The sequence below is a fragment of the Polyodon spathula genome, unplaced genomic scaffold, assembly GCF_017654505.1.
Source record: "Polyodon spathula isolate WHYD16114869_AA unplaced genomic scaffold, ASM1765450v1 scaffolds_2036, whole genome shotgun sequence".
Lineage (NCBI taxonomy): Eukaryota > Metazoa > Chordata > Actinopteri > Acipenseriformes > Polyodontidae > Polyodon > Polyodon spathula.
The window spans coordinates 1-22172 of record NW_024473511.1 but is presented as its reverse complement, the minus strand read 5'-3'; the positions used below and the strand labels follow the sequence as shown (position 1 = coordinate 22172).

The 22172-nt window shown below is 39.6% G+C and overlaps 4 non-coding genes and 1 pseudogene across 4 annotated transcripts; 3 read left to right on the top strand and 2 right to left on the bottom strand.

Moving 5' to 3' along the window:
* Positions 1-866: 866 nt before the first annotated feature.
* On the top strand, positions 867-939 carry trnaf-gaa. Its single transcript has one exon. It is a non-coding gene; the product is annotated as a tRNA-Phe (tRNA).
* A 229-nt stretch (positions 940-1168) lies between these two features.
* Positions 1169-1242, top strand: trnai-aau. The gene has a single exon. It is a non-coding gene; the product is annotated as a tRNA-Ile (tRNA).
* An 8529-nt stretch (positions 1243-9771) lies between these two features.
* Positions 9772-9843, bottom strand: trnag-ucc. The gene has a single exon. It is a non-coding gene; the product is annotated as a tRNA-Gly (tRNA).
* A 361-nt stretch (positions 9844-10204) lies between these two features.
* Positions 10205-10343, top strand: LOC121310334. The gene has a single exon (XR_005948778.1). It is a non-coding gene; the product is annotated as a U4 spliceosomal RNA (small nuclear RNA).
* A 6342-nt stretch (positions 10344-16685) lies between these two features.
* Positions 16686-22143, bottom strand: LOC121310333 (annotated as a pseudogene).
* Positions 22144-22172: the final 29 nt, after the last annotated feature.

Below are 22172 nucleotides of genomic sequence, written 5' to 3'. Positions count from 1 at the left end.
AAGTTGGGCAGTAAAATCATGGGCATGCAACAGTATCTACTATACAGGACAATGATTGTTAAATGAAGCTAAAACTGCAAACACGTTAGAAATGCAAAGAAACTTCAAGCCATTTATACTTATTCTCAAATAAGACAACTTCCATTGCTAAAAAAGACCTCCCGTTTTTGCTTCTCTGAAGACACGCAATGGAGGGCGCACTGGAGTTTTTCAGTCTGGGGAATATTACAAATTAACAGACGGTACTTTAAAATACGCATGTAGGGCGGGAGTCTGTTTACCAAAAAACTGTCACACTGTATTTATATCTGTAATGCCTAGGCAATAAATGTGTACATACAAATCTACCATTTGAGCTAAATCCCCTGCAAGTGTGTCTCCTATTCTCAGAGGTTATATCGCATCTTGATACGAGTCATTTATATTGGATTTTTTTTTTCCTTTGACAATGTAATCTGCCATTTGCAAATTTAGAAAGCGCGTCTGTACAAGAACAGAGCCAATCAACCTGCTATTTCGCTTTCCTTTCACTACTGTATTCTAGTGTGCTTGTTCAGAATATGCGTGAATCCTGGAAACGTCTTGATAATATGTGAACAAAGCCAGCAGTCACTCTATTGATCACCCTGTGGATTAATCGCTATTGGAACACAGATGATTGTGTTAAACACGGTAATAGACTTTCAATGTACACGTTTTAACACGGTAATAGACTTTCAATGTACACGTTTTAGCGCTAAACGTTTGTTGAGACAGTTCAAGCGCTGAGCTTTCAGGCAGCCTGTAGCAGTTTTTACTCGTTTCCTGGATGTTTGCCTTTTGGTCTTAAACGTTTCTCATTATATACAGGCTTCAATCAACGTCAAGCCGAAATAGCTCAGTTGGGAGAGCGTTAGACTGAAGATCTAAAGGTCCCTGGTTCGATCCCGGGTTTCGGCAAAAAAGGATTATTTTTGTATTAATATAAACTAGAAACAGAGCACGTTCTTCAGTGTAATTGGAGGAAAACAACGTATTACAGGACCATTTTCCAATGTCATTAAGAAATGCAAAAAGCATCATCCCTGAGAGGATCGAGTGTGTACTGCAGTATTTACAAGAATTTTACTTTTGCATTACTTTGAATGTGTCATTGTTCAGTTTAACATGAGAAAAGGTTCATGCGTGTGGCCGGTTAGCTCAGTTGGTTAGAGCGTGGTGCTAATAACGCCAAGGTCGCGGGTTCGATCCCCGTACGGGCCATGACTTTTCTTCTTCAAATAAACCACACCCGCAGTAATGCTGTAGATGGCAGTATAGGCTAAACAATGAACTGTGAAACTCTCTCAGATTTGTACGAGGCAATCACACGTGGGAAAATGTAAGTAGTTGTAAATGTAAATGGTTTTCAAACGGGGGTACTCGAGCGCTCCTCAGGGGGTACATGAGAAATGTCCTGTAATGGACAGCGCATTTGTATTTATTTATTTATTACCACAATGTAGTACTTTGCGACTTAGCAATTACATTAGCAATGTTAAATCTCCTTTCAAATAAAACCACAGCCGTACTGGTGCGCGTCTCCTTTGTTGGGCGAGGTTAACTATAAACACCCAAGCGGCTGCTGACAGTGAGGAGCGCTGAGCGCACACAGGGCTCAATTACACAGTCAAACAGCAGCGCGGTGGACTGCAGTCTGTAGACTAAAAAGAAAAATAATAATCATTGCATGATGTTGCTTCTTTTAAAAATGTGTAGTATTTACTAGGTACGTTTGCTTTCTGGAGTTTAAATGTTATGTGTTTGTAGTTTAGTTTAATGAGTTCAGTGTTTTATCTAAGTTTATGTTTTTAAATAACAGTATTATTCAGTTTAGCAGCAGCTCTGCCGCCCTGCTGAGACAGTGAAATCACTGCGCTGGAGCTGGAGCGACACGACTGTGTGATCTTTACTTGATGTGTTTTTTGACTAATTCGTTGAAGAACTCCTTTGTCGAGTAATTGCATTAGCCTGCGCATGCACGCCGCTAATTATTAGACTAATAACAGGGAAAGCACGGTATTATTATTATTACAAAAATGGAATGGCAGATTTGAAAAAAAAATGTAATAATAATCAATCCCTGACTCCTGGATTGGGAAGTGTCTGAAATTGAATTCCTTACTCCAGACCTGTTGAGTGTGTTCATAAACACCCGTCTGGCAGCTGATTAACATGAACAGACCACTGCACTAAACACTAACATGGAAGCATTTTGCTAAAAGTCATTTTTGACTGCATGATATAAATGTCACCTTTCTACTTTAATCAAATTTAGTTTTTGGAAATATTCGCTTCAAAACAATGTGCTTATTCTGGCTGGATTCGATACTGCACAAGACACGCACAGCATTTTAAATGTGCAGCTCAAGCGTTAAACCAGAACATTCGAGTTAAACAAATAAAATAAAAAAACACGCATATTTAATGTGTTATTCAATATTCACATAGTTCTGCATGCTACCAGATTTTATTAAAATATGCCTGTATTTGTAAATTTTAAATAGTTTTTTTATGCAAAATGCCTCGTCTGTTTCCTCTCTACACTTCTACATTTGTTGGAAAAAATGCACTACTTTTGTTGAGAATTGCTTTCTGATTATGTTTTAAACTCTAGTTTTGCTTTCAAAAGTATAACCTGTTTTTGGACTTGTTTTGCCACTTATTGGTCTGGATTTTGAAATAATGTTAGCGTTTTTAGTTTTAATTGTATTTTATTTAAATTAGTTTAACAGCAGTTTTCCATGATCAGTAATTGGCTGAATTCTAGCCCCTTCCCTGTGCTTCTGAGCCAGCAAGTCGAGTCCTGTTTGTAGCAATTCACATGCTCCATAAAGTGGGTGTAAGTTTCACCCACCTGTCCCTTTTATTAGGGTCAGTAGCCTGGCCAGGTTAAAATTCAAATTCCCATAGTTCCGAACTATCACCCTCTCCCCCCATTGGCTCATTCACATATCCACTCCTCCAATCTCAGAGCTCCTAGGAAGCCAAAACACTGTTATTAAAGCTGGCTGGCTAGGGCTGGAGAGGACTCCCGTTTCTCTTGAGGAATTCATTTTACAAATAACAGCATATTACTTAACTACAGTGTAACTTTAACTTTATTTTAGATAAATACATACAGGTGCATCCATTTACTCTTTTGTTAAAATCTTGTACTTTGTCTACACTTTTCTTTTTTTGTCTACACTGTTACTTGTTTAGGTTTAGTTGCTGTTCAAGGTCTGTTTAGGGTTTGTTTTTGTTAGTGTGTTCAGTCTCCACTTTGTTCCTGATCCTCTTGATATTTTCCAAACGGCTGTTCACCATTCAACCCGATACTACTCAACAGACTCACCATTTTCTACTATCGCTATTTTTTCATCAACCTTCATCCATCATCATCAGTAATGAATCCATTACAAGTTTTTTTTCCAAAAGGGCGCCATTATTGCTTTACAATTACAATGTTACAGACTTAAAAAACACCAGAGTTCGCAGCAGCGTAATTAAGGTTTGTATATTTCGTTGCACCTCAGTGTCAGTAACCAGGGCCCTTATAGCAGGATGGCAGTTAATGATCTGATCTATAGTCACATGTACATGTTTCAAGAGATCACACCGTGATACCTAATTTTTGAAGGTGAGACAGGCGTTGTTTTCAGAATAGGAGGTGCTTCAGAGACTGGAGGGGTGACTCTCGGACTCGTGGAATCGCGTAAACTTCTGGAAATTCTACGCTGCCTTTTAGACTTTGAATCCCCGATAGCGGCTGTGTCGTCCTCAGAAGACGAATCGCTGATCACTATAACAGGAGTTCTTGTGGGTCGTTCTAAAATGAAAATAGACCAGAATATGCTGTCAGAACAACATACATTAACATAAGCATAATGAAATATGTAACATTCTTTTTTTTTTTTTTTTTTTTTTTTTTTTTAAGTGCGTCATTTTAAATAGTTACTTACTTTTGAGTGGTCTTTTTTCAGATATTGACGGTTTGTGGTTGTTTTCCTTTACATGGAAGCCCTCAGATGTAGTTGCTGCGTAGTTCCTTTTGGTTTCTTCAGGACTTTCTAAAGTAATAATAATTATATAAAGGGGTAAATGTGACTGTTTTATTAACCTAAAATATTTAATTATACATGATCAAGCATATTTTATTAATCTATAAAACAAATACTGTTCATACTTTTTGACACTTCAATGGCCAAAGGCAGGTCCTCGAAAGGTATCTTTAAATACTCTTCCAGCTGTTCAGGGTCCTCAAAAAAATCAGAATCTAAAACAGAATGAAACAGGTATATTTTAAAAAATGAAATAATAATAATAACAATAATTAAAAAAATAAATAAATAAATAAAAAAAAAAAATTAAACGTAATAATTATATGTAATTACATATCTATATTTGTTAATAATAAAAAAAAAAAAATATATATATATATATATATATATATATATATATATATATATATATATATATATATATATATATATATAATATAAAAATAATAATAAACTTTAATAATTTATACATACCTTCATATCCTATTATATGGGTTAATAATAAAAACAAAAATAAATAAAAATAAGTAATAACTTTAAATAATGTAAACAACTATAATAATTATACTCACGTTCAGACTTATCCGCAGTCTCGGCATCAGTGTTTGAAAGATCCTCCGGAACAGACTGCTGTGTTGGGAATTCAGCATGTATCTGATCTCCGGAGGGTCCCGCTGGAATTTAAACTCTGCGTGAACACATTGAGGGAAAAAAACAAAACCGCGCTATTCAGGTATGACGCTGGTGTGTGACGTACCCGCGCCGCTTCGAGCTTCAAGAACCCAAGATGATGTCAAAGGACTCATAGGGGGTGCTGGACGCCGTCCTGCTCAAACACTTCCTCGTTATGCGAAATTAAATGCTCTTCTATAAGCTCCTCGATATCTATAAAATATGAAAAATATATAATAATAATAATACTTAACTAAAATGCCAAATGTTAAGTATGTATTTATATCTCAGAGTTACAGACCTAACGCATCGTAAAACCGCTACGGACTTCATTTCACACGTTAAAACACCTATTACCCTAAACGTCGCAAAATAGGTTTCCATGCAAACATTTTCTAAACATAGGGTTTACGCACAGAGTTAAAATGCATTTCAGACATTACAATTCTAAACATAGAGGTACGTACCTTGCAATAGTTCGCTGTTTGTTTCGGTGTCCATTTTATAGCGAAAGTGCGTGTGTATATTTCTTTCTTGATGGGCCAAGACCTGTCTTCCCTCAGTCCCAAAATAGTCATTATATATTCTGTAAGGCTAAGGGGAGGGTCCTCAAAACATAATCAGCTAGAGATAACCACATGTTTCCAAAACGTAGCAACATTGGCAACCCGGGCCTACGAAATAACGCTTAGTCATAGGGTGTGATGTACATAAGTTATAAATCTTATTGAAGTTCGCTGTATATTCCTGTGGAGAAATTTCCCTTGTCCGCAGAGGCATAGCGCCCCCTGTTGGACATGAACCAAACAACACTGAATACAATTACCAATGAAAGTACACATTTATTCCTTCTATCACGGTATTAACTTTAAACTGGAGCATTTAGCATGAAGCATATTGGTGATGCAAGAGGAGAATTAGCGAGTCGTTATTCAATTATGATGATGATAAAAAGACTTACAAGTACGTTTACAAGTAATTTGGACCTGGCTACATTGGAAAATGATATATACCGCATATATATATATATATATATATATATATATATATATATATATATATATATATATATATATATATATATATATATTGTGTATATATATATACCCTAATCATTATGGGAGACTTTAAAAGCATAAGTAATATTTTGCATTGTTATGCTATAAGATGACTCCGTGTTTAATGTATGCCTCTTTTCATTATATATTCTGTAAGGCTGAGAGCATGGTTATCGTAACCCGAGGGACAGGGTCAGTTAAAAAAAATCAATTTGAGATAACCACATGTTTTCCAAAACATTCCGCAATCTTGACTCTAGATCCCGAAATAACGCAGTCACAGGGCGGGTGTACATAAGTCGTAAATCTTTTTTGAAGCATGCTGTATATTTAAGTAGAGAAATTTCCCCTGTCCGTAGAGGCCTAGCGCCGCCTGCTGGATATGAACAAGGCAAACCCTGAATGCAATACTAGGAAATTAAGTATTTCTTCTATCACAGTATTAACTTTAAACTGTAGCACATAGCATGAAGCATATGGGTAAAACAAGAAGAGAATTAGCGAGTCGTTATTCAATTCTGATGGTGATAAAAAAAAAAGACTTACACGTACGTTTAAAAGTCATTTGTGCCTTGCTGCGTTGGCTATGAAGCCCGCGTAGTTAAGCTTTAAAGTTATTCCTTGTTTAATTGTTGTACACTTATTAAAATATCAACACTCCCTGTAAAATACAGGGTACTAAACTATGTTTAGAATACGTGAGATTTGCCATTTCAGAGGCATCATTCTAATTAAATAAGGTTTTGCTTTCAGAACTCGAATCTACGTGTAAACCGTCATGAAAATTATTTCTCCCACGTTTTTTGGGAGAAATATTTTTTTTTTATTATTTTTTTTTTTTATTATTTATTTTTTTTTTTTTTCTAAAAATATAACTTATAAAGGAGGTTATTACTTTGTGGTGTGCATACATTATGTTAAAATATAACGCCGGTGCACGTTCTTCCAATCTTTTTGAAAGTTTTTTGTGTGTGTGTGTGTGTGTGTGTGTGTGTGTGTGTGTGTATGTATATATATATATATATATATATATATATATATATATATATATATATATATATATATATATATATATATATAAATTAGAGAAATTTCCCTGGCCATAGGATTCGCTCCAAAAAGAGTGCTTTGTGCGCATGTGGGATAAAGGACCCGCCCCCCTATTTAAGAACATAAGAACATAAGAACATAAGAAAGTTTACAAACGAGAGGAGGCCATTCGGCCCATCTTGCTCGTTTGGTTGTTAGTAGCTTATTGATCCCAAAATCTCATCAAGCAGCTTCTTGAAGGATCCCAGGGTGTCAGCTTCAACAACATTACTGGGGAGTTGATTCCAGACCCTCACAATTCTCTGTGTAAAAAAGTGTCTCCTATTTTCTGTTCTGAATGCCCCTTTTTCTAAACTCCATTTGTGACCCCTGGTCCTTGTTTCTTTTTTCAGGCTGAAAAAGTCCCTTGGGTCGACACTGTCAATACCTTTTAGAATTTTGAATGCTTGAATTAGGTCGCCACGTAGTCTTCTTTGTTCAAGACTGAACAGATTCAATTCTTTTAGCCTGTCTGCATATGACATGCCTTTTAAGCCCGGAATAATTCTGGTCGCTCTTCTTTGCACTCTTTCTAGAGCAGCAATATCTTTTTTATAGCGAGGTGACCAGAACTGCACACAATATTCAAGATGAGGTCTTACTAAGTGCATTGTACAGTTTTAACATTACTTCCCTTGATTTAAATTCAACACTTTTCACAATGTATCCGAGCATCTTGTTAGCCTTTTTTATAGCTTCCCCACATTGCCTAGATGAAGACATTTCTGAGTCAACAAAAACTCCTAGGTCTTTTTCATAGATTCCTTCTCCAATTTCAATATCTCCCATATGATATTTATAATGTACATTTTTATTTCCTGCGTGCAGACCTTACACTTTTCTCTATTAAATGTCATTTGCCATGTGTCGCTGAAAGCGCTAAAGATCATTTGCCTGTTAATAATTTGAAGGGGGAGGCTGTATAGAGAGTGAGACAGGTGGAAGATATTATGCAAGACTCTGCGCATATTTATTTGGCTTTTGAAAGTGGTAAGGAAGCACTTTTCAGAAAAATGTACTCTGTTAGGTGTCTTGTTTGTTTATAAATTTGTCATGTGTTTGCTTTGTGATACACTAATTTAAAACTTTTTTCCTGTTTCAACTATAGGACTCTGTATGTAAAATAAAATGTGCTCTGTTACATTTTGTTTTGTTAATGAATAACGGGGCGAGCTTATCTTTTTTATAAATATGTCATGCTCTGTTTTAACTTTTTCCTGTTTCAACTATAGGATTCTGTATGTAAAATAAAATGTGCTCTATTACATTTTGTTTTGTTAATCAAAAACGATGGCACCCTTTTCAGAAATTGTACTGTTTCTCCTCAGCGACGGAACCCCCCTATTGTATATTCTGGGTCAGGAAGAGCTGGAACCTCTTTTGTGTTAACAATACTAATTCATGTTTCTCTTTCCGGTTCGCGAGCCTCTTTGTATGTCGGGTATCCTCAGAGACGGTGCCCCTCTCGTATGTCGGGTCACCTCAAAGACAGTGGCCCCCCTCCTGCTTATTGTGTCTATCGATCAAGTAAATGTTGGGCCTTGAAGAGGCGGAACCCCTCTCTCCATGTGTATATGTTTACTAACTCTGTCAATAAACACTATCAGGGCCCATAGCTCCGCCCCGTGAACATGCATTTAAAAAGAGACAGAGTATTGGAATTGGAAATCGTAACTGGTGAGAAAACTACTTGTGATCAAACTGAGCAGAAAGGTTTTATACTTTGCATGATATATTTGGGAGAAAAGAAAATGGATCAGCTCTGATTTGCAGGCCTATGAAGTTGTCAGAAGTGTGTTTGATTCTCTGCTTTAAAAGTAAATAAAAGAAAACAATGTTGATTTGCTTTTATAATGTTCATTATTTGAAATGTGGGCATAAAAACAATTACAGTGGTCATGAATCGTCTCGGGTTAATAACATGGAAAGCAGCTATGCTCACCAGTATACCACCAACGGGTGAAAACTGGTAGTAATGACACCGAAGATGGATTCTCTCAGTGCTTCTCTGCTGAATGTGCAATGGCACAAAGGGGATTTGCTCATCTAATGACGTGGCAGAATGCAATAGTGTATTGGGTTAATGTACCAACAAAAATAAACACGAAAAACATGTATTTATTTATGAATAAACTCTCCTGCATATACGATGGGACCAGGGACCTTAGATCGTCAATCTAATGATCAGCCAACCCTAGGGAGATTTTGTCTTGACCAAGGATTAATATAACATCCCACTGGGGGTCGAACAGAAGGCTTTTTGAATGTAAAGCAGACGTGATAACCACTACACTATGGAACCTAGACGAAACTGTAGCGGTGCAGGTAACACGTGTTTGGTTTTTTCGTGCACTCATGTGTAGTCTAAAACAATCCGACTCACAGTATGATGTTCTATCAGATGGTGGTTTAATTTTAAATGTTTGATTTTGCAGCGCATGCAATTTCAACGCCAGTTTTTTTTTTTTTTTTTTTTTTTTTCTGTGGCAGGACTAACAATAGGACGATATCACCCCTTAGAATGTGATTAATCAACGCCAGTTTTTTTTTTTTTTTTTTTTGTGGCAGGACTAACAACAGGACGATATCACCCCTTAGAATGTGATTAATCATACAACTCACGCTTACCATCCATATTCGCAGTTTTCCCGACAGCGCATTATCAATGCATGATCCCAAATGAACTCCTTCGTTTAATGAGACTTAATGTACTGACTATTAACACTTCACAGATCATTAACTCACAGTGAAACTCTAAAAGTGATGCTTTTAAAAGTATTCACCAGTTTGAACAAAGAAACAAATTGCGGGTGTAAGTCAAAGTATTTGTGGAATGTATTACGCTTTATTCCAATCTTAAAAGAAAAAACGGACGCATTCAAAAAACTAATTGCGTTGGCCGGGAATCGAACCCGGGTCAACTGCTTGGAAGGCAGCTATGCTCACCACTATACCACCAACGCCTCAGTTTCCAAAAAACGATGGATTGCTGGTAAGTGCTCAATCATGTGACAACTATCACAGTCACCAAGGGTTCTGCCCTCTTAAAATAGCACTGCAGTCTGTGCTTTATACAACACTCTTCGTTTTGGTAACTCATTTGATTGTCAGGGTTAGGGTTCGGTTAGGGTGAATGCTTTTCCTTTCTCACAGAGCTGCTCCTCAAGATCTTTAGAGAGCTCAACAGCAACTGCAGTGTCAATAATAAAAACCTCTGCGTTCGAGGCTTCATTTAACTTTACTGTATTATTAGAAGAAACTTGCCCACAGGCAAGTCCAATGTATTTGCTGTAGTGGGTAGCATTTTCTTATTGCTTGTTCAGTAGCTTTGCGCAGTGGCAGTATCATAGCTCATGAGGTTTGTCCGAGGCGTGATTATTGCTAATTGAAAACTTTAACCAATACCCCGCTGTGGTGACTTGAAATATAGTCATTGCTGGCAATTTTTGACAGTCTCACAGACTCTGCTATCATCTAGTTGAAAGAAAAGAACCAATGTTGATGCTATGAAGCTTCCAATTTTAATAGGAACAGATAAAATCAACTTCCTTCCTACTAATTTATTTCTAGTGCCACAAACATCACAGATATTACTGGTTGTACTTGATATTGCTTTAGTTCATTTCTTTTTAAATAATGTTAATTGTGGCACCTTATGTGGTTTATTTAAAGAAGTGAAGTCATGGCCCAAACACAAGCACCACGCTCTAACCAACTGAGCTAACCGGCCACACACAATCAAAACTTTTATCATGTTAAACTGAACAATGACACATTCAAAGTAATGGAAAGGCATAATTACAAGCATTCAAATTACCAAGCATTTGGTGGATGTTTTAAGAAATAAATGAACAAAACTGATTTATCAGAAGTGGGACTCAAACCCACACCTCCAGAGAGACTGCAACCTGAACGCAGCGCCTGAGACCACTCAACCATCCTGACTTACAAAGACCAGCTTTCTAAATACTGCACTACACTCCTGAACCTGCAATGCCTGAGGCTGCAGTAAATCACCTGGGGGTGCTTGTACTTATTCTTTTTCAGTTTATATTAAGGAGGGTGACCTGTTTCGTCACTTTCTGTTTGGGATCACAAGGACACTTCTCTTAAACAAAGAAAATATATGGCAAACAGAGTGATCTCTACACAGTTAGAAACAAATCAAAACAGTCTGTTAGCAAATTAACTTAATCAAAAAAACACAAACGCATTACAGTTATATATTATATTATATTATGTTACAGATATATTTCAGACAGAACAGTAATAATTGAGTATATTTCTAAACAATCTGCTAGTAACAGACATCATCTCAAAGCTCTATCATTTATTTTAAGCCCTTATGAAAGACAAGTATGCTTGCGCATTATAGCACAGCAAACATGATAATCCTAGCTCTTCATTTAATCCTTCAATTTGTACCGTATGGAGATAGAAGATCCCTTTGGATTCACATTGTGATAGTTCTTGATCAAGATTACCACCTCAGCCAGCTTGAAATATTTTTTGTATGCCACAGAATTTAAGATCTGAAACTGAATGTTTGGCATCTACAAAATGTCTAGATAGTGGTGAATGAATATCTTTTCTCCCAATGTAACTTTTATACTCGCTCATTAATGCGCAATCTTAACTGTCTAGTAATTTTACCAACATATTGCAAGTGGAAAGGACAAGAAATCAAATAAATGACATGAGTTGAAGCACATGTATTAAATTAAACAAAGACTTATTTCAGTAACCCCGAGAGCAGCTTTTATTATGAATCTGTTTAGGCAATGAAGTTCTGAACATCAGTTTTATATAGAGCATACTCCATGCCAAAATTATAAATACATACAGGTATAAATAAATAAATGTTGAAATAAGTGCTCAAATAATGTACTGAATAATGAATAAATATCATAATAAATACATATAGTTTCTGTTGAAATAAATATATGAATAAATACATATAGAAATAAATGTTGAAATAAATAAATGAATAAATACATATAGAATTAAACACATACATGTTGAAATAATGAAATACATTTATTTATTTATTCCTGTATTTGTTTATTTTTAATTTTGGCATGGAATATCCATAGTTTTACTAGTCTCGTTTGAACATTAATCGCAAAAGCATCATTGTGGCGGTATTTGTCATTCACAATACAATTGTTGCAATTTATGCAAGCTCTTTTTTCTGTGTTATTCACACCCCCACTCTGGGTGGCGCTACCACGATCACTAATCCTGCATGTGGGTCTCTGCGCCCCTCTTGCACGGGTGGCGCTCTTGCATTGTTTTGAAGGCGGGTCTGCTCCTGCGCAGCCCCTTTTAGAATCTGCAGGGTCTGCGCAGACTCCGAGCCCAGAGCATGCGTGACCTCTGTTGTCAGTTCCGGCTGCGTCCAAGCAGTTTGCCTTCCTTGGCCAGGTTTTGCGCGCAGACTTACGTCATTTGACGCAAAATCGACGTAGGATCCCAAAATCTTGCGCTACTAGAACGCAGCCAAAGACAACAGCCGGCGCAGCGAGCTCTGTGTATCAGAGCGCAGCAGCTATTTACCGCTAGATGCTTTCAAATCTGGCAACACTGGCCAGTGTCACGCAGATTGCAACTGGGAGCATGAGAATAAAAACCATCGCGCTTCACAAATACAACACACACATAAAAACAATGTGCTCCTACCCCACAACAACCCGGCCCTTTCAAAATAATACAGTATAACAGCGTTCTGTAGTTTTAAAACACATTGTACAACTCAATACAGACTCGCTTACCTCCTACCCAACTAACACAAAACGTTTTCCTATCGTTCCTGGAAGGATCCCATTTGGTTGTGACAAACACAACGTCGCTACAACGTTCTTGGAACGTTTCTGGTTAGGCGTAACGTTGTAGGAACGTCACAGTTCAGTGAAAGGGAAACGTTGTGCACGTGTTACACCTCAACCAACACACAACGTCGCTGCAAGGCTCTGTTCACACAACGCTGTGAAAACGTGATATTTATAAAGGTCCTAGGAAGTATTGGTGAAATTATTTTCCAAATTAGGGTGAATGTTTTTAAAAAGCGTGTACAATTATTTAATTTAAAAAAATCTGATAAATTCTTACCATCCGCGGCACCTCTTTTTGGATGCATAGCACTTGAATTACAGACAACTGCATGCAAAGTTCTGCCAATTTTGGGTAATTCCCAGTTAAGCTTTCGGGGGTGGTGTGGGGAGGGGGGGCGATACCCCTATTAATGTGCTGCAAACTCAGTGCAGCACACTCTTAAGATTCCCTCCTAAATAAATACATAAATAATAAAATAATAATAATAATAATAATAATAATAATAATAATAATAATAATAATAATAATAATCTACTACAACACTCTGTTCATGTCCGCGGGTAACAAAGTGCTCGAGTGATATTCTCAGAAGGTGACGGTGACAGGGAAGCAAAAGGAGGAGACAGACAGAGAGAGAAAGAAAATATATATATATATATATATATATATATATATATATATATATATATATATATATATATATATACACACACACACACACACACACACACACACACACACACACACACACACACACACACACACACAGTCAAAAGTTTGAGTACACTTGCTGGAAACTAGGTTTTTTTTTCATAATTTTTTTTGTTTTACATCGTATACGTTTCTGTAAATACTTGAAAATGAAAACACATGTTATAATATACAAAACAAAACATAAGGAGTATCAAAGCAATGTTCAAGAAAATTGTCTCTAAATGTTGGATTCCTCAAAATAGCCACCCTTTGCCTTAATAACAGCTAACACAAACACAAGGCATTTGGTTAACAAGTTTCAACAGAAAATCACCCGACATGTCTTCCCAGCTCTTCTGCAGCAATTCCCAGAGATGTAGGGCACTTGTGGGTAGCTTTGCTTTGACTCTTCTGTCCAGTTCATCCCAAACAAGTTATATGGGATTGAGGTCTGGATACTGGGCAGGCCAGGTCATTAGATTGAGTTGTCCTTCACTTTCCTTCTTCGCCAGATAGTTCTTGCACAACTCGGAGGTGTGTTTCGGGTCATTATCTTGCTGAAGAATGAAGGGCTGCCCAACTAGCCATAATCTTGATGGAATGGCATGTCTCTGAAGTATGCTATGATAGCCATGCTGGTTGAGCTTGCCATGGACTTGGTAAAGATCACCAACTCTGTCACCAGCAAAGCAACCCCAGCCCATGACACTGCCTCCTCCATGCTTGACAGTGGGAACCACTCATGCAGAACTCATGCGCTCACCCTCTCGGCGACTTACAAATACTCGGCGGTTGGACCCAAATATTTCAAATTTTAACTCCTCGGTCCATAAGACCAACGTCCACTCCTCAAACATCCAGTTTCTGTGTTTTTTGGCCTAGGCAAGTCTCTTCCTCTTATTCTGCACTCTTAACAATGGTTTCTTTGCTGCAATTCTTCCAGTTAGGCCAGCTTCATGCAATCTCCTCTAAACAGTTGATGTTGAAACATCTGTATTTCTAGTAGCATTTAGCTGAGCTTGTATTTCAGGGGCAGTTATTTGCTGGTTTCGCAGACTTGTGACTCGAATGAACTTGTTCTCTGATTCTGAGGTCACCCTTGGTCTGCCTGACCTTGTTCGGTCCTCATGAGTGCCAGTTTCTTCAAATCGTTTGATGGTCATGGCCACAGCAGTTAAAGACACTTGCAAAGATCTGCGGTTTGTCTTAAAGATTGACCTTCATTTCTTAAAGTAATTACAAACTGTCTTTTTTCTTTGCTTAACTGAGTGTATTTTGCCATTTTCTGCTCCCTTACATTCAGGAATGACAAACTTGTGCCTATGCTACCTGTATTTATAGTAATCATGGACCCTCACCTGTTAACAATAATTGGTGACAAAAGGTTAATTAGGTAACATGCTAGTTAACTCAGAGAACATCTAACAAAGACACTTTTATTCTTAGGCCAGTGTTCTAAAACTGTGTTATACACATTTCAGACTTTTAACTGACCTGGGCTTCAGACTGAAATCCCCTTGCTTTGGGCGACCATTTCATTGACATTGACAAGATTTCCATTTTCATTTAAAATTTAAATTTTTGAATGCAATTCACTTATGATTATCAGCTTATATAAGTACACATATCATATAATTAAATATTAAGTGTTTATAGACAAGTTTATACAGTTAAAAGCATAGATTATCATGAAAAATCTGGTTTCAAGCAGGTGTACTCAAACTTTTGATATATATATATATATATATATATATATATATATATATATATATATATATATATATATATATATATATATATATATATAGTTTAGCAGAACTTGTCTAACGTTTTGAAATGTTTTGTAGAACTCCAGTTCCAATTTGCACCCCATTAACTCACTTTAATAGAATGATGATCATCTGTCCGGAATATATATAAACACATACACACTAACCGGAGCTCAATCACTCCTCTTCCCCAGGAGGATTCGCCACGTGAAGTCGCACATTGAGTATTAACAAACTGTTGTTGCTCCAACGAACCACTAGATGTCATCAAAGAGACAGGTACGGTTGGCTGCACACAGAGCACGCGACCTGGGTATTCAAATACGAAACATGTTGAATACACTAGAGCAGGGTCTCCAACCCTGGTCCTGGAGAGATACTGTGGCTCAGTTAATTAATTAAACCAATTATTTGCTTAATTAGTCAAGAATAACAGGTGTTCCAGATCTTCAGCCACTGATGATGTAAAGACACCTAGAAACCCTGCTGGACAGGGGCTCTCCAGGACCAGGGCTGGAGACTCCTGCACTAGACCAAGGATTCCCAACTCTGGTCCTGCTTCAGACAAGTGCTTAATAAAAACTAAACCTTCCAGTAGGAGACACTGAGAAGCTATGAGCCGGACGGACTGTGCAAGTCAAGATTCAGAAACTTTCCGGTGCCGTGTTTGGACAGAGTCAAGCACGTTCACATCAGAAGCGATCAAGGATGAGCCGTGTATGAAATCAAGACATTCAAAAGCAGCTCACCCTGAAATACACAAGGGCTTCAGCCTAAAAGAGACCGTCTATTGAGGAACAATATGCTGCTTTAAAACCGGACAGAACTGAAACTAGTGAAGTATTTTCTCAAGTTAGGGAAAGGACATGGAAAACTCTCAGACAGCAAGAACTGTTGCCAGGTCCGTGGTTTCCCCACAGAATTGGGCTACTTGGAAAAGGTAAGTGCCAGAAATATTTAGGAGTCACAGATAGTTACTTTATTGGTATTAAAGAAAACAGATGTACTGCAAAAATAAGAAAGCATTGTTCCCAAAGAGAAGCAAACTACTTAAGCCGCAGTTGGTGTTGAATCTCTCTTGATAAACCCTCAATTTCTTATATGAAAACAAATGTTTTTTGCCAAAACACTTGATGGTCTAGTGCAGTACTGGATTTATTTTCATTGGTTTGGATACATGTGCCTTTGCATAAATAGTGCTACCTTTAATACATTCTGCCTGTATAAGGCACAATCACAGTTCTGATCAGTGGATGAAGCCATGGCAACCTCTTGGTTTCAGCATGTAGTGCTGTGTAAGCAGGCAGGGCAGTTGAAATAACACAACCTGTAATCAGATTACTCTTCAGCACCTGTTACAATGGAACTCCCAAGTAATTAGCTTTCTTTACAGCACCAAGTAATGAAGACTCCCTTAGACAGGAGATACAGATTGAAGAGAGGTTTGGTGATCAAGTACAGGAAATACAAAGAAGTCATGTATTTAATAACAGCACTTTGTAGTCAGTGATCAATTTAATATGCCAGTTGAATATTCAGTTACACCTTCCTACTGGTTTTAGGAAACAAACTGGTGTGAGTTTGCCTACAAGGGAGGTAACCATTTCACATTCTGCAGCATCTCACCTTGCTAATCACTCCCATATACATTGCACAATATGCAACACAGTGCAGGTCTTCCACAAGAGATGCCACCTTGTGCAGCATCTATATTGCACACTGAACACACTACCACTGACCAAATACATTAGCTTTGACAAGGCTTTTATTACTCAAACACATTATGAAGACACAGCAAGCAGTTTGTCAGTAGCCTGGGAGCGCCTCTTCAGGAACACGGCCAACAGGACAGCACAGGAGAGAGCCAGAGCCACAGCGGAGACTGCCAGCACAGGGACAGAGGAGCCCGAGTCTGAGACAGGAGAGACAGAGGGGTTAACAGGACAGTGCAGGAGGGAAGCTACACCCATTGAAGACTCCAGAAGAGCAACTCTGCAGAGAGCATCAATTAAATTAGATCTACAAGTTACAGAAACCCATGGGACTGGAGGACATACTGGTCCAGTGAGGAAATCTGTTGTAGCCTAGTCATTCAAGGCTCCCATAGGTTTCCCCAGTACTAATAACAGCACAGAGACCAACACTATACACACAATGGAACACTAGATCACAAGACCAATAGCAAGTCTCATCTGAAATATGCAAGACTGAATTGTTAAACAAATACCCTTTAGATTAATAGAAAGTTAAAGCAGGCTAGCCCAGCTCAGTAGCATTGAGAGCTGCACTTACCCTGCACTTCCACAAGCTGCAGGGGGTGGTACAGGGACTCCTTACTGAGCACGACAGCATGGTCTCGGGCCACATGTACCACGGTCAGGGGGCCGATGGTGATCTCCTTTACATGCACTCGGGGGTCCTGGCCAGCTACACAGAGGGGGAGAGACAGGAAGGCAAGGTTAATGGCATTGCTGAAACCAAGTCATGCACTGGTTATTGAGCTACTCCACAATGCAACTCCATTGAAGGGTAGCACATGGTCAAAAAAGGTTAGAAATGCTTTAGCACTAGCAAAGTCACTGGAGCTTATTGTCTTCTATCAGAGTCTCAGTTCCAGTTTGGCTCATGCAGATGTGGAAGAATCAAACACGTTGTTGCTGCTTCCTGGTACCTGATCCCCTTCATGGGTTTAAACTCACACCAGTGGTCTAGCTGCAAATCAGACCAGCTGACCTACTGCAAAATGTCATTAATGAATTTGAAGCACTAGTTTGAACATCTTTAACCCTTTACTGCCCTGACTGTTCCCATTCCTATTTCCTCAATAGGAAGCACATGGGACACTGGGCAGCAAACTACTAAACTGTAGTTGAAGTGACAGTATTTGTGCAGCTTGGTTAGAGTTCCAGTCCTATGAAGAGGCCTCTCCCAGGCTGGGTGTTCAGACAGTACCTGGATCAAGAGGAGCCGCTCTCTTGTGCGGCCACTTTCCTCTCCAGTCAGGCTGGTTGATCCCGTAGCTCCCCACCTGCCTGGGAGAAGGAGAGAGGAACCGGGGTGTCCCAGAGCAGGAGCCAGCGTCACAGCACCCACATACTGCAGAGGAGCCATCCTCAGAGACCCACCTGGAGAAAGAGGCACAGCATGAGGGGGGCAGGATCACAGAGCACCAGCTCAGATACAAGGACAGTGCAGAAGCACAGAGCCATCACTGTTCCAACACTAAAGGATTGGTACAGTCAACCAGGGAGGATTCAATATTTCTGTAAGAGGATATCACATAACCAAAACTTGATATGAAAAGTAGTGATAGTTTCCACACAGTATTAGAACAGAGGGCATGGGCAAGCAACAGGGCAACCTAGCATCTAAATAGATATAAAAAAAACCCACACAGAGGTAGGCTGCCATGATTGCAGTAGCAAAGTTCATCCCACAGGTGCTCATCTGAATTGATCATGCTTAGGTAGACCGGTCTCCTAGAGATCATCACAAACAGCATGGTGGAATAAGGGGGTAGGGTCTGGATTTAAAGGGTAGTCTTCAGCACAGAGGGTCTCACTCTTGCACAGCTTACCTGTTGGTTTGCTTCTGGTAGGAGCAGGCCTTGTTGGAGGCATCAGCTGGTTTGTCAGCATTGACTGCCCTCAGTGTGCAAGTCACGTAGATCTGAAACCAAAGGGGGGAGGGAAAGAGTCATAATGGGAATTTAGTCAAACACCATACAGGACATCAATGCACCAGAAAGCAAAACTAATCACAGTATACTTGGACACGTTAAAAAGGACCCAGGTCTAGCTAAACCTTACCAAACTCCTGGAATCCCCCTGGAACCTGAAAGCAGCGATATCAAAGCGTAGCTTGTTCAGAGCAGGTCTGGTGAAGGAAGAGGAGGAGTCTGGAGCCTTGCTATCCATCAGACAGCTGGGAGAGACAGGCAGGAGGAGAAAGGGTTACACCTCCAAACACACAGCATTCAAAACAGGGTCAATAAAGTAGAGTGCAGCACAAGCCGGTGTGTAAAGTAACTCCAGTTCTCACCCAAGCTTGTCCACAACAGCGTATCTGGGCTCAGAGTCCTTGTTGCCACTCAGGGTCGCGATGCAGCTGTCGACATAGAGCCGCAGGGGCACGTGGTTGTCAACGGCAACAGAAGCCTCAATGTGAAGGACGTCACCCAGGTAGATGACATTGGAGACTCTGGGACCACTCCAGTTATCTGGAACAGGAAGTAAGGAGACACAGTATATAGAGACCAGCATGAAAACACACGATACAATAACCTCTACTACAGGAAAGTATGCACTAGCAAACCCTTACTACAGGACCACTCCAGTTATCTGGCAGAGGAATTGTGCACTGGCAACAAACAGCCGCAGGAACCCTCCATGCCAGGGGTGTGCAATGAGTCCTAGAGGGCCCTTCTGTTCCAGGGTTAAACAACCTACTTATGGGCCTGGATGGAGGTTCAACTACAGCTTAGAACAGAAACACCAGTAGTGGAAGACCCAGCTTAGGCCACCCCTGCTTCATGACAGACTGGCAAATCACCAGCAGGGTGTCCAATGTTGACCCTTCCACTCCTGGGATGTGTTCCAACCCTGTTGTAAATTGCTTCATTATACTGCAGCCTATGCACCGCATGGGGATATTCTATTTGCAACTGTTCCCATGGAGGGATAAAATAAAGGTAGTTGCATAGAGTTCTCTAATGGAAGGATAAGCTGTTTATTTTATTAAACCATCATACATGCAGAAATGTGCAACCATGTTGCAAATAAAACTCTATATAGACACACACAAGCCTAGTTGATTCTATTAATGGCAGATCCCACACAAGTGATTACCAACACATTCTGGCTCTTCCAAAGAGTAAATGCTCTCAATTACACATGTTTAAATATGCATCATAGGAATTACACAATACAGGGATTTTATATTCATTTCTCTTCTAAACTCACCCCCTTACACTGGCAGTTGTCATGATACTCAGGTAGCAACAAGAATTGAATTTGGCCAATAATCCCCATTATGATAATCAATAGCTGAAGACATTGTTGGAACTCACACAGCATCCCTCAGTTAACTATGGGAGGGGAGGATAAAAACCATTTGAAGATAACAGCTTCAGCATCCAATACAAGAGAAACTGGTCTTCATGTTCACAGACAGTTGCCAGGTTGTGATTAAACTCCACTCCCCATACCCAGCCCATTCCTTCATACCACTCATGAGCAGCAAGGAGAAGTCCAGGATTTGCTCTGTAGAGGCTGTTGAAGTGAAGGGCACCCAGGTTGGCTTTATGGGGCTGCTGCTGACATTCCACCTCCTGAAAAGAAATAACCCTGTAAATGATAGCATGCATAACTAATGAAACATGACATCAAACTGGCAGGGGGGGGGGGGGGGGTTGTGGGAGAGAGAAGCTGAATTTAAAATGAAGGCACCCAGTCAGCACAGAAAGAAAAGCATTTGTTTAATGAAGTCAAACATGTTTGCATTCTTCAATAGAATTGTCAAATCTATTACAGCAGCAGTGGCTTGAACCCTGGTACAAGTGAATGCGCAGCAAAGGAATTTAGCGTGAAGTTTACAGATCCGGCCCCTCGGGTCCTTGTCTGCGCAGTACAGTACCTTGGGTATCGGCATTCAAGGAGAATGTCAGCCATATTAACCCTGGTGATGATACCAATGCTGGCAGGCTTGTAATAGAGATGGTTTGTGTAGCTCAGGAAGTCTGGGAATACCTAGGGAGAGAAGTGGAAGTGACCCTTCAATGCTGGATTATGAAAGAGCGAAGCAGTCTTGTGCTTTAACCCCTGAAGGTACACAAGGAATTGAGCATTTGTTCAAACAGTTTAATGCATTGAGTAACTTGTAGCACAAGGAAACTGATACTTGGACTACAAGCTCCAGCCGGTCAGTACATTGTGAATCCCCATTTCATGCACCTCCTTGCAGAATCTTATAGAAGATTCAAGAGGTAAAATTAGTGATGTCTAATTTAGTAGGCAACAAAGACACAAATTATAGAATGTAAGTTGCTCTAGAGACCCAATTAATGCACAAAGCAGTTTAACAGGTTCCACATACACCTCTAAAGATCACTGATCAAAACACTGGAATTCTACTGTACGCAAGAACTTCACTCTGAAGTGCAAGCAGCAAGGAAAGCTGGGCTGTTTACTGTACTGGCTACCGCACTAACAAATGCGATCGACACGCAGGGTTACCTGGAAAGTACTGCCGCAATCCTGGAGCTGGATGCTGAACAAAACCGTGCTGGCGACGCTGTCGGAGGAGGTGGCCGAGCAGCCCGCCGATCCCACGCTCAAGTCGGCGCTGTTCACCAGGTAGCCGATCCCGAACAAGTCCCGGTTCACCGTCACGACCATGGCGTCTTTCCTGCAGTCCAGAGTGACCGAACTCGACAGCGACAGGTCAGCTCTCTCCACGGAACGAGGGGTGGGCTTCGCCTGAAATACCGCTGCAGGAAACGACTGCGCTCCAAGAGGCTGCAGGTACGGCGCGGCGTTATAAACCTGCTGATCCGGCCAGTTCCATCCAAAAGCGCCGCGGAGCTGCACAAGTAAAATCAAAGCGAGCGAAAGCGCTGTCTGAACACTGCGCATCCCCATTGCAAACTCTTCAGCACAGAATCAAACACTGCAGCTGCGTGCCGATAAACCCGTAGCCAGCACCTTTATACTCACCGGAATCAATTAACGTGTTAAACCTGGCTGGGTAATTAAACAATTATACACCGACACACATTCAGTACGGTAACATCAGATCAACTCTTCAGAAAACGAATGAAGGGACTATTAGGAAAACAGACTCAGAACATTGTTTTTCTGAAAACGATCATTTTCTGTGTTTACATGACTTAGAATGATTATTTATTCTTAGCAGGGCGACTTAAACATGTTACAGAGTATTACAGTACAAGTATCACATTACAAATGATCACATTACAGAATATCACATTACAGATAAGA